Source organism: Heterodontus francisci, chromosome 18 (assembly GCF_036365525.1).
Source record: "Heterodontus francisci isolate sHetFra1 chromosome 18, sHetFra1.hap1, whole genome shotgun sequence".
Taxonomy (NCBI): Eukaryota; Metazoa; Chordata; class Chondrichthyes; order Heterodontiformes; family Heterodontidae; genus Heterodontus; species Heterodontus francisci.
Window position 1 is genome coordinate 23561868 of NC_090388.1, and position 14808 is coordinate 23576675.

General features: G+C 44.4%; 1 long non-coding RNA gene across 1 annotated transcript in view; it reads left to right on the top strand.

The window, feature by feature from the left end:
- Positions 1–4237: 4237 nt before the first annotated feature.
- Positions 4238–14808, top strand: part of LOC137379818 (uncharacterized) — a 51703-nt gene continuing 41132 nt past the window's right edge. The window contains exon 1 of the long non-coding RNA XR_010976921.1: positions 4238–4362. This is a non-coding gene — a long non-coding RNA (uncharacterized lncRNA). The remainder of the gene's footprint in view (positions 4363–14808) is intronic.

The following is a 14808-nucleotide window of genomic DNA, read 5'->3' on the forward strand; positions in this document are numbered from 1 at the left end:
GCTGGAGAAAAAGGATGTCCCAGAGGGGTCGAGAACAGAATCAATTTGGCTGGAGCTAAGGAACAAAAAAGGTGCAGTTACATTGTTCGGTGTTGTCTATAGGCCATCAACTAGTGGGAAGAATGTAGAGAAAAATTTGGAAGGAAATTACAGAGAGTTGGAAAAATTATAGGATAGTTATAATGGGGGACTTTATTTATCCAAACATCGACTGGGATAGTAGTAGTGTAAAGGGTAGTAAGGGGTAAGAGTTCTGAGAGTGTGTTCAGGAAAATTTTCTACAGCAGTATGTTCCTAGTCCAATGAGAAAGCATACACTGCTAGACCTGGTTCTTGGGAATGAGGTGGGCCAAGTGGGTCAAGAATCAGTAGGAAAACATTCAGGGGACAGTGATCATTGTATCATAAGGTTTAGGCTGACTATGGAAAAGGACAAAGAACAATCCAGAGTAAGAATAATTAACTGGGGGAAAGCCAACTTCAATGGGCTAAGAACGGATCTGGGACAAATAAACTGAAGTCAAAGGTTGGCAGGAAAATAGTCACTGAACAATGAAAGAAGAGATAGTTCAAGCACAGTCGAGGTATGTTCCCTCGAAGGGGAAAGGTAGGGTGAACAAATCCAGAGCTCCCTGGATGAAAAAAGAGGTAGAGATTAAGATAAGGAAGAAAAAGTGTGCTTATGACAGATGCCAGGTAGAGAATACTATTGAGAACTCGGCTGAACATAGAAGGTTCAGAGGGGAAGTGAAAAAGCAAATAAGAGAAGTAAAGAGAGAGTATGAACAGAGACTGGCAGCTAACATAAAAGGAAATCTATGGATAGTAAAAGAATGGTAAAAGGAGGAGTGGGCTGATTAGGGACCAACAAGGGGATTTGCATATGGAGGCAGAGGGCATAGCTAAGCTATTAAATGAGTACTTTGCATCGATCTTTACCAAGGAATAAGATGCAACCCAAGCAATGGTGAAAAAGGAGTTAATTCAGACACTAGAAGGGTTTAAAATTGATGAGGAGGTGTTGAATAGGCTGTCTGTACTTAAAATGGAGAAGGCACCAGGATCAGATGTGATACATCCAAGAATACTGAGGGAAGTGAGAGTGGAAATTGTGGAGGCACTGGCCATAATATTTCTGCCTTAGACTGGGGGGTGATGCCAGAGGACTGGAGAATTGCGAACATAACACCCTTGTTCAAAAAAGGGTGTAAAGATAAGTCCAGCAACTACAACCAGTCAGTTTAATTTCAGTGGCAGCGAAACTTCTAGAAAGATTAATTCGGGACAAAATTAATCATCACATGGACAAATGCGGGTTAATTAAAGAAAGCCAGCATGGATTCCTTAAGGGAAAATAATGTTTAACTAACTTGCTAGAATTTTTTGAAGAGGTAACTGAGAGGGTCGATGAGGATAATGCAGTTGATGTGGTATATCAAAAGTCATTTGATACAGTGCCACACAACAGACTTGTGAGCAAAGTTATAGGTCATGGAATAAATGGGACAGTAGCGATATGGATACGGAATTGGCTGAGTGACAGAAAACAAAGAGTAGTGCTGAATGGATGTTTTTTGGGCTGGAAGAAGGTTTGTAGTGGAATTCCCCACGGATCAGTGTTGGGACCTTTGCTTTTCCTGATGTATATTAATGACCTAGACCTTGGTGTACAGGGCACAATTTCAAAGTTTGTGGATGATACAAAACTTAGAAGCATTGTGAACTGTGAGGAAGATAGTGTAGAACTTCAAAATGACATAGACAAGTTGATGGAATGGGCAGACGGGTGACAGATGAAGTTAAATTCAGAGAAATGTGAAGCGAAGCGTTTTGGTGGGAAGAACATAGACAGACAACATAAAATAAAGGGTACAAATCTGAAGGGTGTGCAGGAGCAGAGGGATCTGGGTCTGTATGTGCACAAGTCATTGAAGGTGGCAGGACAGGTTGAGAGAGGGGTTAATAAAGCATACAGTATCCTATGCTTTATTAATTGGGTACAAGAGCAAGGAAGTTATGTTGAAGTTGTATGAGACACTATTTCGGCCTCAGCTGGAGTATTGCATCCAGTTCTGGGCGCACTTTAGGAAGGATGTGAAGATATTAGAGAGGGTGCAGAAAAGATTCACGAGAATGATTCCAGGATTAGGAACTTCAGTTATGAAGAATGATTGGAGAAGTTAGGACTGTTTTCCTTGAAGAGGCGGCTGAGAGGAGATTTGATAGAGGTATTCAAAATCGTGTGGCGTCTGGACAGAGTAGATAAGGAGAAACTGTTCCCACTCATGAAAGGATTGAGAACAAGAGGGCACAGATTTAAAGCAATTGTTAAAAGAAGCAAAAGTGACCTGAGGAAAAACTTATTCACACAGCAAGTGGTTAAGATCTGGAATGCACTGCCTGAAAGTGTGGTGGAGGTAGGTTCAATTGAAGCATTCAACAGGAAATTAGACATTATATGAAAAGGAAGAATGTGCAGGGTTGTGGGGAGAAGGCAGGGGAGTGGCACTAGGTGAATTGCTCATTCGGAGAGCTGGTGCAAACACAATAGGCCGAATGGCCTCCTTCTGCACTCTAATAACTCTGTGATTCTGTGAGGACTTGACCAGCTTAGTCAGTAGTGGTGCCACTGAGCCACTGTTGGTGATGGACTTTGATGTCTGCCACCCAGAGTACATTCTGTGCCTTTGCCACGCTCAGTATTTCTTCCAAGAACATTAGTGAATCAGATGGGTTTTGTGATCATCATTCTGAGACTAGCTTTTCCTTCCAGTCTTCCAACATGAAGCAGTACTGATTCATCTGCTGAAGGAGGGTGGAAGGTTGAAATCAGCAGAAAGTTTCCATGCCCATATTTGTCCTGATGCCATGCGACCTCATGGGGTCTGGAGTCAATGTTGAAGACTCCCAGGGGTACTCCCTCCAACTGTATACCTCTGGTAGGTCTGTCCTGCCGGGGGGGACGGGACACAACCAGAGATGGTGATGGTGGAGTCGGGGACATTGGCTGTAAGGTATGATTCGGTGAGTATCACTGTGTCAGGCTGTTGCTTAACTAGAGCTGGGACAGCTCTCACAATTTTGGCACAAGTCCCCAGATATTAGTGAGGAAGACTTTGCAGAGTCCACTGAGCAGGGTGTGTCTTTGTCATTTCCGAAGCCACGGTTGATACCTGGTGGTCCATCTGGTTTGATTCTTATTCAACTTTCCTGTAGCAGTTTGATACAACTGAGTGGCATGCTAGACCATTTCGCAGGGCAGTTAAGAGTCAACCACATTGCTGTGGGTCTGGACTCACATGTTGGCCAGACCAGCTAAGGACAGCAGATTTCCTCCCCTGACAGATATAACTAAATCAGATGTGTTTTTATGACAATCCAATAGTTTCATGACCATCGTTCTGAGACTAGCTTTCCTTCCAGTTTTATTAATTAATTGAATTTAAATTCCACCAGCTGTCACGTCAAAAAGTTTTATCACTACCCTTGCATGTGATCATGTGACAGGGATAACAAAGTTCTTCTGAGTCTTCCTCTCTTCAAGAAGCAAAAAAAAAGTTTGCCAATATTTTTATGTATTGAGACAATGTCCCTTGAACAAGAAATAAACTTGTATCCGTTTTATTATAAAATACTGCTCCCCACCCCTTTCTGTGCATGCTGAAGGGTTCAAAAACCTCTCTCATTCTCTGCACCTGTCTCCTCCTTAAAGATGCTCTTTAAAATTTTACACTTTGACCAAGCTTTTGGTCATCCGTCCTAACATCTTCTTACATAGCTTAGTGTCAAAGTTTGCTTGATAACACTTCTGTGAAGCACTTTGAGGTGTTTTACTACATTTAAAGACACTTCATAAATGCAAGTTGTTGTTGTAAGTAAGCCAGGAATTCTGGCAAAACTATTTTACAGAGTAATAAACCCATGTAACAGGATAGGGGGAAAATCACTGAAGAGAAAGGAGCAATTGAAGTATCTCAGGTGGCCGGAAGGTGTGCTTGAGATCAGAAGTGTGAGTTTGAAAGTCAAGTATCTTTTCCTGCTACAAAAGCAAAATACTGCAGATGCCGGAAATCTGAAAAAAATACAGAAAATGTTGGAAATATTCAGGTCAGTCAGTATCTGTGGAGAGAAAAACAGAGTTAATGTTTCAGATCTGTGTGACCTTTCATCAGCACTTGACCTAACAATCTCTTCTAACAGCAACCAGCTGATTGGGAGTAAAAAAACTCATTGCTGCGGATTTTGAGCGCTACTTAAAGCTTTATCACTTTTTATTGTTTACTTGCTGCTGGAGATTTGAAGAAAACTTTTAAAATACATCGGATACTTTCTGAAATTCTCTGAGGACTTCACGTGAAAAGAGTAAGTGTTGTGTTATTCGCCCTTATTGGCAAACTTATAAGAATGTTTATGATCAGGTGAGGAGGGGTCAAAAGACTCCCCTCTTGTCCCTCTCCTTGTTTGACCGCAACAGTGATTTTTTTTTTTAAGTAGATACGGTTACCAATTCAGTGAGTGATTAATCATTTACATGCTATGATCATAAAAGAACCAATTGGACAGGTTTCCTTGAGTTTAACAAAAAAAAAGGTTAGCTTTATTGCACTTAAAAAACGATCTAAGTAAAATAATAAACTACACTCCAGCACACACACACAAACATGGGATTCACACACATAAATAGGTTACAGAGTGGGGAAGAATAGATTGGTTGGATTAGAGTCCGGAGCAGTTAGGAAAAAAAAATACAGTCTGTGGAGTTTGGTAACACAGTTGTCTTCCGGCTGAACTCAGTGGTCCTGAGGTTTCCAGCTTGTAAATGTGGCCAACTAGTTCAGGGTTTTCTTGCAGACAGAAATGCAGATGGTTTTCTTCAAGGGGTCTCTGTCTGCAGCAATGACAGGCTTGGATGAGACTCCACTTGGGTCCTTACTGGTGAGTTTCAGTTGCATGTCTGTCAGCACAGAGCGAGCAGCTGGCTTAAAACACACAGATGGTGGGTCTGTCACGTGATAGCCCAGTGTGTATTCTCTCTCTTGCAACTTAATGATTTAATGGCTAAGAATTCCAATCTCTCTCAGGATCCCATTGTTCCAGTGATTACCTTTTGAGTGGTCCATCTCCACCAGTGTTAATGTTCCAAGATTGCCTTTAATGTCTTGTTAAAGGGGACAGAACATGCAGTCCATTCAAAATTCTCAGGCCATTGTTCTGGATCAGGACTGACCAGACCTTACGTCTCCACCTCGATACATTAGAATGTAGGGTATTTTGATGCAAATTGCAGTGGCCATTTTAGCTGCTAGTAGTCACCTTTTATCAGTTCTTTTCTCTTTTTTATAAAGTATAATTCAGGTTTTCAACCGATAGATAAAAAAAAATCATCTGGCATAGCACCAGAAGAAAGGGAGTGTTTGGTCATGGGCATCTTGCTGTGTGTCCCTCTTGGTTTGGATGAGAAATGGAGGAGGACATGAGGCCAAGCAGAGCAACACCAGCTGCTGTAGGGGAGAGAGGGACAAGAGGGCAAGGTGGACTCCTCCCCCTCCACTGCATGTACAAGACATTCCCCCCCATCCCTTCCTCTGGACCTCTTCCACCAGGAACTTCAATGTCACATCAGAGAATTTATCCGTCATTTCACTTTGTCCTAGAGCCATTCTGAAACCTGCTGCTTGTGTATCAGCCAGCACGCTACACACCTTTAGTGGAAGTGGCTGCATGGAGCCCACATCTATTGTTCCACGAAAATTCCACCTCATCAGTGCTTGTATGCTTAACCTGCAGGTGCCTGTTTTAGCACCTCCAGGCAAGTTCAAATTATGGTAATCAGCAATTAGGATTACAACTGCATACTAAAACCAGACTCTCAAAGAGGTGTGTCTTATTAACATAGCACCTACTTCGCATCTGTTTTCACGCTTTCACCACACTAACCCCTTTTAATTATTGTGAGGGTTTGTTCTTTCCTGATAAAAATAAATGACACACTAAGGTGCATGAGTTTTTAACTCAAGTCAAAAGATTGTAATTCACGTTCTAGGGCAGCCTGACACTCATCCTTGTTTGGAGATCATTGAGTGAATTTTATTGCTTCTTTACCAGATGTTTGGATGGAAAAGCACTTAGAAGTGAAATGTTCCATCGCAGCAGAAGGACAAAAAAAATCTTGCCATTTTTTAATACTCAAATTGTGTCCAATGCAATCAAATAAAACATGGATGGGAGTTTGTGAAAGAAGTCTGGGGCTTTGAGTAACCCACTTCATAACAACTGGAGATAGATAAGCCAAAAGAAAACTAGTTTCTTGGGACATTCACTTACAGAAAAGTAGTGCCACATAAAGTTCTTATTTGTAATTATAGTCAAATGCAATGATATCACATAATTCATTTTGTTCCACCAGTTTATCTGAAAATAAATTGACCACAAGTTTCAGCTCCATTGTGCCTGCAGTTGCAGTGCTAGGGGGTGACATTTTGGTCCCATCCATGCCACTGGCACATACTTCTGGCATGGCATGCGCCAAATGCCATTTTAGGAAGGTCGGTAGTGCGGGCATTAGTAGCATGCACTGGAAGTATGCAGAGTAGGCAGATCATGACATTTGTTAGTGTGTAACTCATATTGATGCCAGCACAGCCATTTTCAATCTCATCGCTCCAACTCATGCCCATGCTTAAACACACACACAGCTGAGCATGCATTTAGCAATAAGAAGGACACCCCACCAGCACTATTTAAAGCATCCATCAACCGCTCTTGGGTCGGTCACTGATTCATTTCTAGTGGCTGTGGCAGAGTTTGTAGAAGTGTTTGGTGGTTTGCAGAGTTGTTAAAAGTTGCTAAAGTTGACAGGCAATGGTGCTGCATGTTGAGAAGGCCTTGGTTTTATCTTGAAGGGTTCTGGTCAGACCACTTGCTCCCAGTAGGAACTAATGTTCTCTGTAAAATTTCAATGTTATGCACAGCCAGTTTTTTCAATGTGTGCTACCTTTAAATTTTTTTGATGGCTGCGCATATGTGGTATTTAACCCATAAGAAGAGTTGCACAGTACCTTCCAGGCTTCCACATGCTTGCGCTTAGTGGGAACATAGGTAGTAACCATTCCCTTTGGACTGCAGCATGTGAGGGACATAGAGCAGAGGCAGCTCAGAAGAAGAAAAGCTAGTTACGGAGGGAAGAGGAGGAGAGGGAGGAGGGGTCTCTGCAGCAGTCCTTTCCCACCCAGGATCTTCCGGGAGCATTTCTCTTGCCTCAGCCTAAACCAGGAGTATTAAGTACATCAACTCTGTTTTACAAAAGAAGCTGCTCACAGAAATCTACCACTTCTTGAAGACAGACCTGCAACCTCAGAGCAGGGCGACGATGGCGCTGCTAGCAGCTGTGAAGATGAACATGGCCATGAATTTCTTTGCGTCAAGATCCTTCTAGACTGGAGCAAGCGATATCTGTAACCCGGCTTGCCGCATCTAAATGCTGAGATGCGCTGCAACTGCAAAGGGTTCCACTCCCTGATTGTGCAGTTGGTGTGTGAACAGCACATCAGTCTGGTGAATGCCTGCTATCCTGGCAGCGGTCATGCTGCTTTTTTTCTGCACCAGTCCACTGTCCCCTCAGTATCTGAGTCACCATGTCAAACCAGAGGATGGCTGCTGGGCGACAAGAGCTATCCATTGACCACTTGGCTCATTACTCCACTGTGCAATCCAATCACACACAGCCAGCATGTGTATAATGAGAGCAATGTTGCCACACAAAACGTCATAGCGCAGACCATTGGGATTCCGCTGCCTCGACCATTGTTCGGGAAGCCTGCAGTACTTGCTGAAGTGTGTGCCCGTATCATTGGGGTCTGCTGTATCCTGAACAACCTGGCCATCATGAGGGCACAGTCCTTGCCATCAGGGACAGAGTGAGCAGCTCAGGAGCAAGAGGAGGAAGAAGGGGAGGAAGTGGAGAAGGAGGAAGAGGAGGAGCAGGAAAAAAGAGGAGGAAGGGAGGAGGCAACCAACAAATCTCCTTTCCAGCTGGGCTGCCTGTGATCGGCTCGTTCAGCTATAGTTCCACTGAACTGAAACCCAAATGCTTGTTCTGCAACACACACTTTACCATCCCTCTGTCACGGACCATCCCAGCTCTTGGCCACAGTGCTGCAATAAAAGCAAGCACAAAACAATCATTCCAAACCAACTTTATCAAACAAACCATCCAATATTCCATACAAAAGTCAACTATTCGCCCTCATGTATTCCCTTCGTGCCTGTGTTGTGGGTGCCTTTGCCAGACTTAGTGCTCCTATGCAGTGCCAGCCCAGTGACAGCAGCATGGCTTGTGAAAGGTGTTGACTTTCATTAGGGAAGATTGCAGATAGTATTGCAAGACACTCTCCAACACCTCTGGGCCAAGAGGGTCCAGCCATGGACTGCACCCCCTCTGCATGGATGGCAGCAGTCTGGGCTGGCTGGCAACAGTAAGGTTACTGGTGGAGTGGCAGGTGTGGGAGGAAAAATGCTGTCATCCTAAGACTCATCTGAGTCTGCTGCAGCACAGCTTGTATGTGGCCTTTCCCTTTTAGGAGCTGGCACCTGTGCTACCCTCTCCTCTGCCCTGACTGCGGGCCACACATACCCATAATTCACCATATGGAGATCCCACTTCTAGGCTCCCCTCGAAAATTCACGCAGTCTCAGTACCTGAGCTGGTGGTCAGGACTGTCCGATTGTGCGACAATGTTTCATCATAATCAGTGTCGGCCTCCTCTTTCTTTCATGCTCCCGCACCAGCACTTGACCAAGTGGCAGTTCTTGGGTGTCTGAAAGAAGAAAGGCACAAGGGTAAGGTTGCAATGAGGGAATTGGAGGGAAAGCAAGGAGTGCATGCTTACACCATCTGCAGCTTGTATATAAGGCTTTGTGATGTGAGGGGGAAGCGGGATGTGAGATGATGAATTAGGTAGGAACATAACGTCATTTTTTTTTTATGGTTTCAGCCCCACTGCTGGCTCAGGCTTCAGTTGTGGCTGCTCTGATGATTGTCAGCACCATCTCTTACATGGCAGTGAGGACATGCTGCTGTGCAGCTATATGCCAGTTTGTCCTGCAAGAGAGAGGGTATTGTGTTAGTGAGTGTGTTGCAGATTGTTTGGATGATGTGGCTGCCATAGTTGAATAGCTATGAGATGTGAGGGTGAGGCTTGCAGCAGAGCTAAGGGCTAAATTCTGTCCGCTTGGCGCGGGTCCTAGTGGTGGCATAGGAAGCGGGTACCATTGCTGTATGTCACGTGAGAGACCAGCCGACTGTCATCACACAACGACCAGCCAATTACTATAAACGAGGCGTGAGGCCCATCCTATTGCAGGACGGGGGATGGTTACAAGGCGCTGATGGCAGCGTCAGCTGATGAAAACACAGGTGCTGGCGCCATCTTTAAAGCACTTCCAGCCCTGCTTGTAGTGCTGCCTGTCACTGATACTGCAAAGTCTGGAGTGCTGCTGGACCCCTTCTCCTGCTGCTGTGTCTGCTGGACCCCCCCCACTACCCCTGCTGCTGCTGTGTCTGCTGGACCCCCCCACTACCCTTGCTGCTGCTGTGTCTGCTGGACCACCCCCTCCCCCCACTCTGCTGCTACTGTGTCTGCTGGACACCACCCCCCCCGCCCTACTCCTGCTGCTACTGTGACTGCTGGACTCCCTTCCCACCCCCACCCACACACACTGCTGCTGCGTCTGCTGGACACTAACCCCACCCCTCCCCCGCACCCACTCCTGCTGTTGCTGCACTTGAGGTTTCACAGGTGCATTTCTTGTGGCTTCGTCATTGGTTGCTCCAATTGTGTAAATAAATGCAGGTTTAAATCATTGTTGTAAATGGCTTATGCAATAATGTCTCGGTTATAGTAACTGGCCGGCCGCACACGTGACATACAGCAACGGCACCATTGCTGCCTTGTTACCTCAATGGGCTGCCAGTGTAGTGTTACAAGGATTTTGTTTTGTTGTATTAAAAAAACTCAGGATTGTGTGTGTTTTAAAAAGGCTGAAAAAGGATTTCAGCGGACATCGAAACACCTGAACATTGTGGATGTTCTGAAAGGAAGTTCAACAGGTGCTGAATTTGTAAACAAGGACAGGAAAGCAGGTCATTTCAAGGAAACCAGTAAGGGGTTTGACCTCCGAGCTACTCTTTGAGTGACAAGAGAGAGAAGTTTCAGTTTTGAATTTTAAAAAGCCAGTGAGTTTGGACAAAAAGCAGGCATTCTGAAATTTGGTCCTGACCTGCCTGGAGATCAGATGAAGACCCAGAAAAAGTTTTACCTCTCTGTAAAGAATCCCTGAATCCAGAGTACCTCCTGCATTTTTAAGAAACCCTGAATGCTTGCAGAAATCTTGTCTCTTTAAAAAGGACTTTTGCATCGAATGTGTAACAGAGAACGGACACCTATTGCTGCATCCCTGATGGAAGACTTATGTGATCCCTGCTGCAGGTGAATTTCCTTGAACGCCTACCCATCACAGACTGCTTATCAACCTCGCCCGGAAAGACTTCAAGTGGCATCCAACTGTTCGACTTCGGGGCACCTCGCCTAACCAAAGGTCTTCCTTCCAGATCGTGACAGTCTAAGTTATTTTATTATTCCTTTCATTCCTATGAAACAGCTGTAAACCAACATATTTTTTTCCACAGTTAACCGGTTTTTGGATGTATGTGTGTGTGCATGAGGGCTAGAGAAATAAGGAGCTTTAATATCTCAATTTGTATATAGATTTACTTCATTATTGGTTATGACTTGGTTTTATAATAAATAGTTAATTTTGTTGTTGATTAAAAAGACCTTGTTGGTGTGCTTTATTCTGGGAACAAATAGAGTATCTAATTGTTTGTTTTCAGTAAGTGGGAAAATGTATTGATATTCTGTAACCCATGGAGAAGTGGAACTGAATTAACAGTGCACACCTCCCACCTCGGACGTAACAGTAGGCACAGGCAATCTCAGATCTGTCACAGCGCGTGGTGAGACTGGGCGCTAGGCACTGGAGTGCATTAGGATGGAGGGGACAGGCAGAATACAGTGACGTCAGTCTTTATTTAGTTCACTTTGAGAGGCCATCATGGTGGCAAGAACCAGGTATGTATGAGAATGTCCAGTGCCTCCCTTGTGTGTCTTTCAATGGCCCTGGCCTCCGGTGCAAGGGGAATCAAGATCCAATGGTGCCTGCTCAACATCCTCCTCTGGTGATCAGTCATGTCCTCTTCATGCAAGGCCTCCCGGCGCTGTAGTGCTGGGTTGTGCAGAGCACAGCAGATCACACGATATGTGAGATCCTCGCTGGGGCTATTCCAGATCAATCAAGGGACCAGAATCTAATCTTCAACAGCCCAATTGCCTGCTTGATGGTTGCTCGGGTAGACCCATGGCAGATGTTGTACCTCTCCTCTGATGCAGTGCGAGGGTTCCACACGGGGAGAGTAGCCATGTCTTTAATGGGTAGCTCTTGTCCCAGAGAATCCATCCCTGAAGGCAATGGGTAGCCAGAAAAGCTGTGGCACCTGGGATTGTCAATGTAGGCATCATGGCTGCTTCCCAGGAAGCGGGTGCATACCTGCAGAATGTGCTTCCGGTGATCACAGAACATTTGTACGTTGATGGAATGGAAGCCCTCCCTACTGAAGAAGGCTGCTGGCTGCTCCATGGGAGCCTTGATGGCCACATGCATGCAATAAATGATACCTTGCACTGGGGAAATCCAGCGATGGCTCTCTCCACCTGACTGCCTGGGTAGGTTCACTATTGCACATGGTTGCCAGCCCTCTTGAATAAGGCATTTGTCACCTCCTTGATGCAGTGCTGGGCTGCTGACTGGGAGACCCCACACATATCCCCAGTGGATCCCTGGAAAGAGTTAGACGTGTAGAGGTTGAGTGCCACGGAGATCATCAGAGCTAAAGGCACTGGGTGTCCACCAAAGCCCATGGGTCGCAGTTCATTCTGCACTGTGGCACATAGGACAGTGACGGCCTCTGTGGAGAGCCATAGTCTTCACTGACACGGCCACTCGGACATTTGTAAGATAATTGAGGTGAGTCTGGTATACTCTCTGGCACGGATACACCCTTCTTGGCATGGCTGGCTGCTGCTGCTCCCCTATTTGAGCTTCGCTAACATAGCCGACTAGATCCTCTCTCTCCCTCCCTCCAAGCCACTGATGCACAGCATGGGGTCCACAAAAAACTGGTGGGGGTGGGGTGGGGTGGGGTTAATTTTATGCTGTCCCTCGTGGTGGATTTGGAGGCGGAAAGAGGATGTAATTGGGTGGGATGGTGGCGGCGGAGGGGTGTGGGGGGAACCCTGCCACCATCCGGCCTCCGCTGTAATTAAGTCTGGGGTGGGAAGGCCTTTGAACGGCCACGATATTCATATCGATAGATCCGATAATTTGATTTTGGCTTGAGATGGGTGCCGAATCTTTCATCAATTTTCTCTGGGTTTCTACTGTCCTCTTCACTCAGCCCCCAGCTATCAAACCCCTGCCCACAGAAGAATAGAGGTGACCCTCTCTTCTTTGCTAGTGCCTTTTACAAAACTACTGAATGTCAATCTGCACAGTTTTTTAAACTTTTCACCTGCCTCTATATCATCAGCTTCCCAATTCATTATGGGCTGTAGTTTTTCATTCATTGCTGTGGCAGTGGCATTTCATTTTCGCACTATTTACTCAGTTGCTTTCTCTCTGCCTCTGGCACTAATTTGGGTCAATTTTTCCAATCTAATTCAGCAATAAATTCATTTAAAATATTTTAGTCTCAATAACAGACCACCATATTATGTCTTCTGGTTCCCATAAGTTAGAAATAATCACACTTTAGTCTTAAAATGCTGGAGCTCATTGTGTATTCCGACACAGCTCTCCATGCTGCTTGGTAAAAACTGGTTTAGTGTCATGCATCACATGATTCTAGTGCAGCAGTGAATGTGGCATGCTGGAACACACTTACACATAACAATTAGTTCCTAGTTAATTATGAATAATGTCACCATAACACTCATTTAACCTATCTAGATCCCTTTACCGACTATGTGTCCTCCTCAAAACTTGCTTTCCTACCTATCTATGTATTGTCAGCAAATTTGGCGACAATACACTCAGACCCCTCATTCAAGTCATGAATATAGATCATAAATAGTGAGGCCCCAGCACTGATCCCTGTAGCACCCCACTAGTTACAGTTTGCCAATCTGAAAGTGACCCATTTATCCCAACTCTGTTTCCTGTTAATTAGCCAATCCTCTATCCATGCTATCCAACACCATAAGCACTTTTGCAGTAACCTTTTATGTGGTACCTTATCAAATACCTTTTGGAAATCCAAATACACAACATATATTATTTCCCCTTTACACACCTTGCTTGTTACATCCTCAAAGAACTCGAATACACTTGTCAAACGTGATTTTCCTTCTACAAAACCATGTTGCCTCTGCTTGATTGTATTATAATTTTCTAAGACTCCTGCCACTACTCCCTTAATAATAGATTCCAGCATTTTCCCAATGACAGACATTAGGCTAACTGGCCTATAGTTTCCTGCTTTCTGTCTCCCTCCTTTCTTGAATAGAGATGTTATATTTACAGTTTTCCAATCTGTCAGGACCTTTCCAGAATCTAGGGAATTTTGGAAGATTACAACGAATACATCCACTATCTCTGCAACCACTTCTTTTCAGACCCTAGGATGCAAGCCATCAGGTCTAAGGGACTTGTCAGCCTTTAGTCTCATTAGTTTTCCTAGTACTTTTTCCTCTGGTGACAGTGACAGTTTTAAGTTCCTCCCTCCCTTTTGCCTCTTGATTTTCTACTATTCTTGGGATTTTGTTTTGTGTCTCCTTCTGTGAAAACAGATACAAAAATATGTGGTGACCGCTTTGCGCAACACCTTTGCTCAGTCCAAAAACATGATCCCGAGCTTCCTGTCGCTTGCCATTTCAACACACACTCCTGCTCTCATGCCCACATGTCCTGGGCTTGCTTCAGTGTTCCCAGTGAACATTAACACAAGCTTGAGGAACAGCATCTCATTTACTGATTAGGCACACTACAGCCTACAAGACTGAACATTGAGTTCAATAATTTCAGAGCATGACTGGCCCTCCTTTATTTATTTTTAGTTTTCTTTTTTCTTTTATGTATTTTTATTTTAGTGTAGTTTTTTCCATCATTCATTTTTTACCATGTGCTTGCCCACTGTTTTTTTCATGTTTGTGCTTTTGGCCAGGGCTGTTCATTATTCTGTCATTTAACACCCTCTTTGCACCAATGCTTTGTCTATCACCACACCATTGACATACCCTTTGCCTTTGCTCCATGACCTTCTGGTCAGTTATTCTCTGTGACCCTCTGTCCTATGTTATCTTTTGCCCCACCTCCGCTTTATTTGCTTAAAACCTATTACATTTCTAACCTTTGTCAGTTCTGATGAAAGGTCACAGACCTGAAATGTTAACTCTCCACAGATGCTGCCAGACCTGCTGAGTATGTCCAGCATTTTTTGTTTTTATTTCAGATTTCCAGCATCTGCAGTATTTTGCTTTTATTTACGTGTCTCTGCCATTTCCTTGTTTCCCCATTATTAATTCCCCAGTCTCATCCTCTAAGGGACCAACATTTACTTCGGCTACTCTCTTCCTTTTTATATGCTTGTAGAAGCTCTTAGTGTCTTTTTTTATATATATTTCTGGCTAGTTTACTCTCATATTCTAATTTCTCCCTCTATTTGTTTTGAAGTCATCCTTTGCTGGTTTCTAAAAT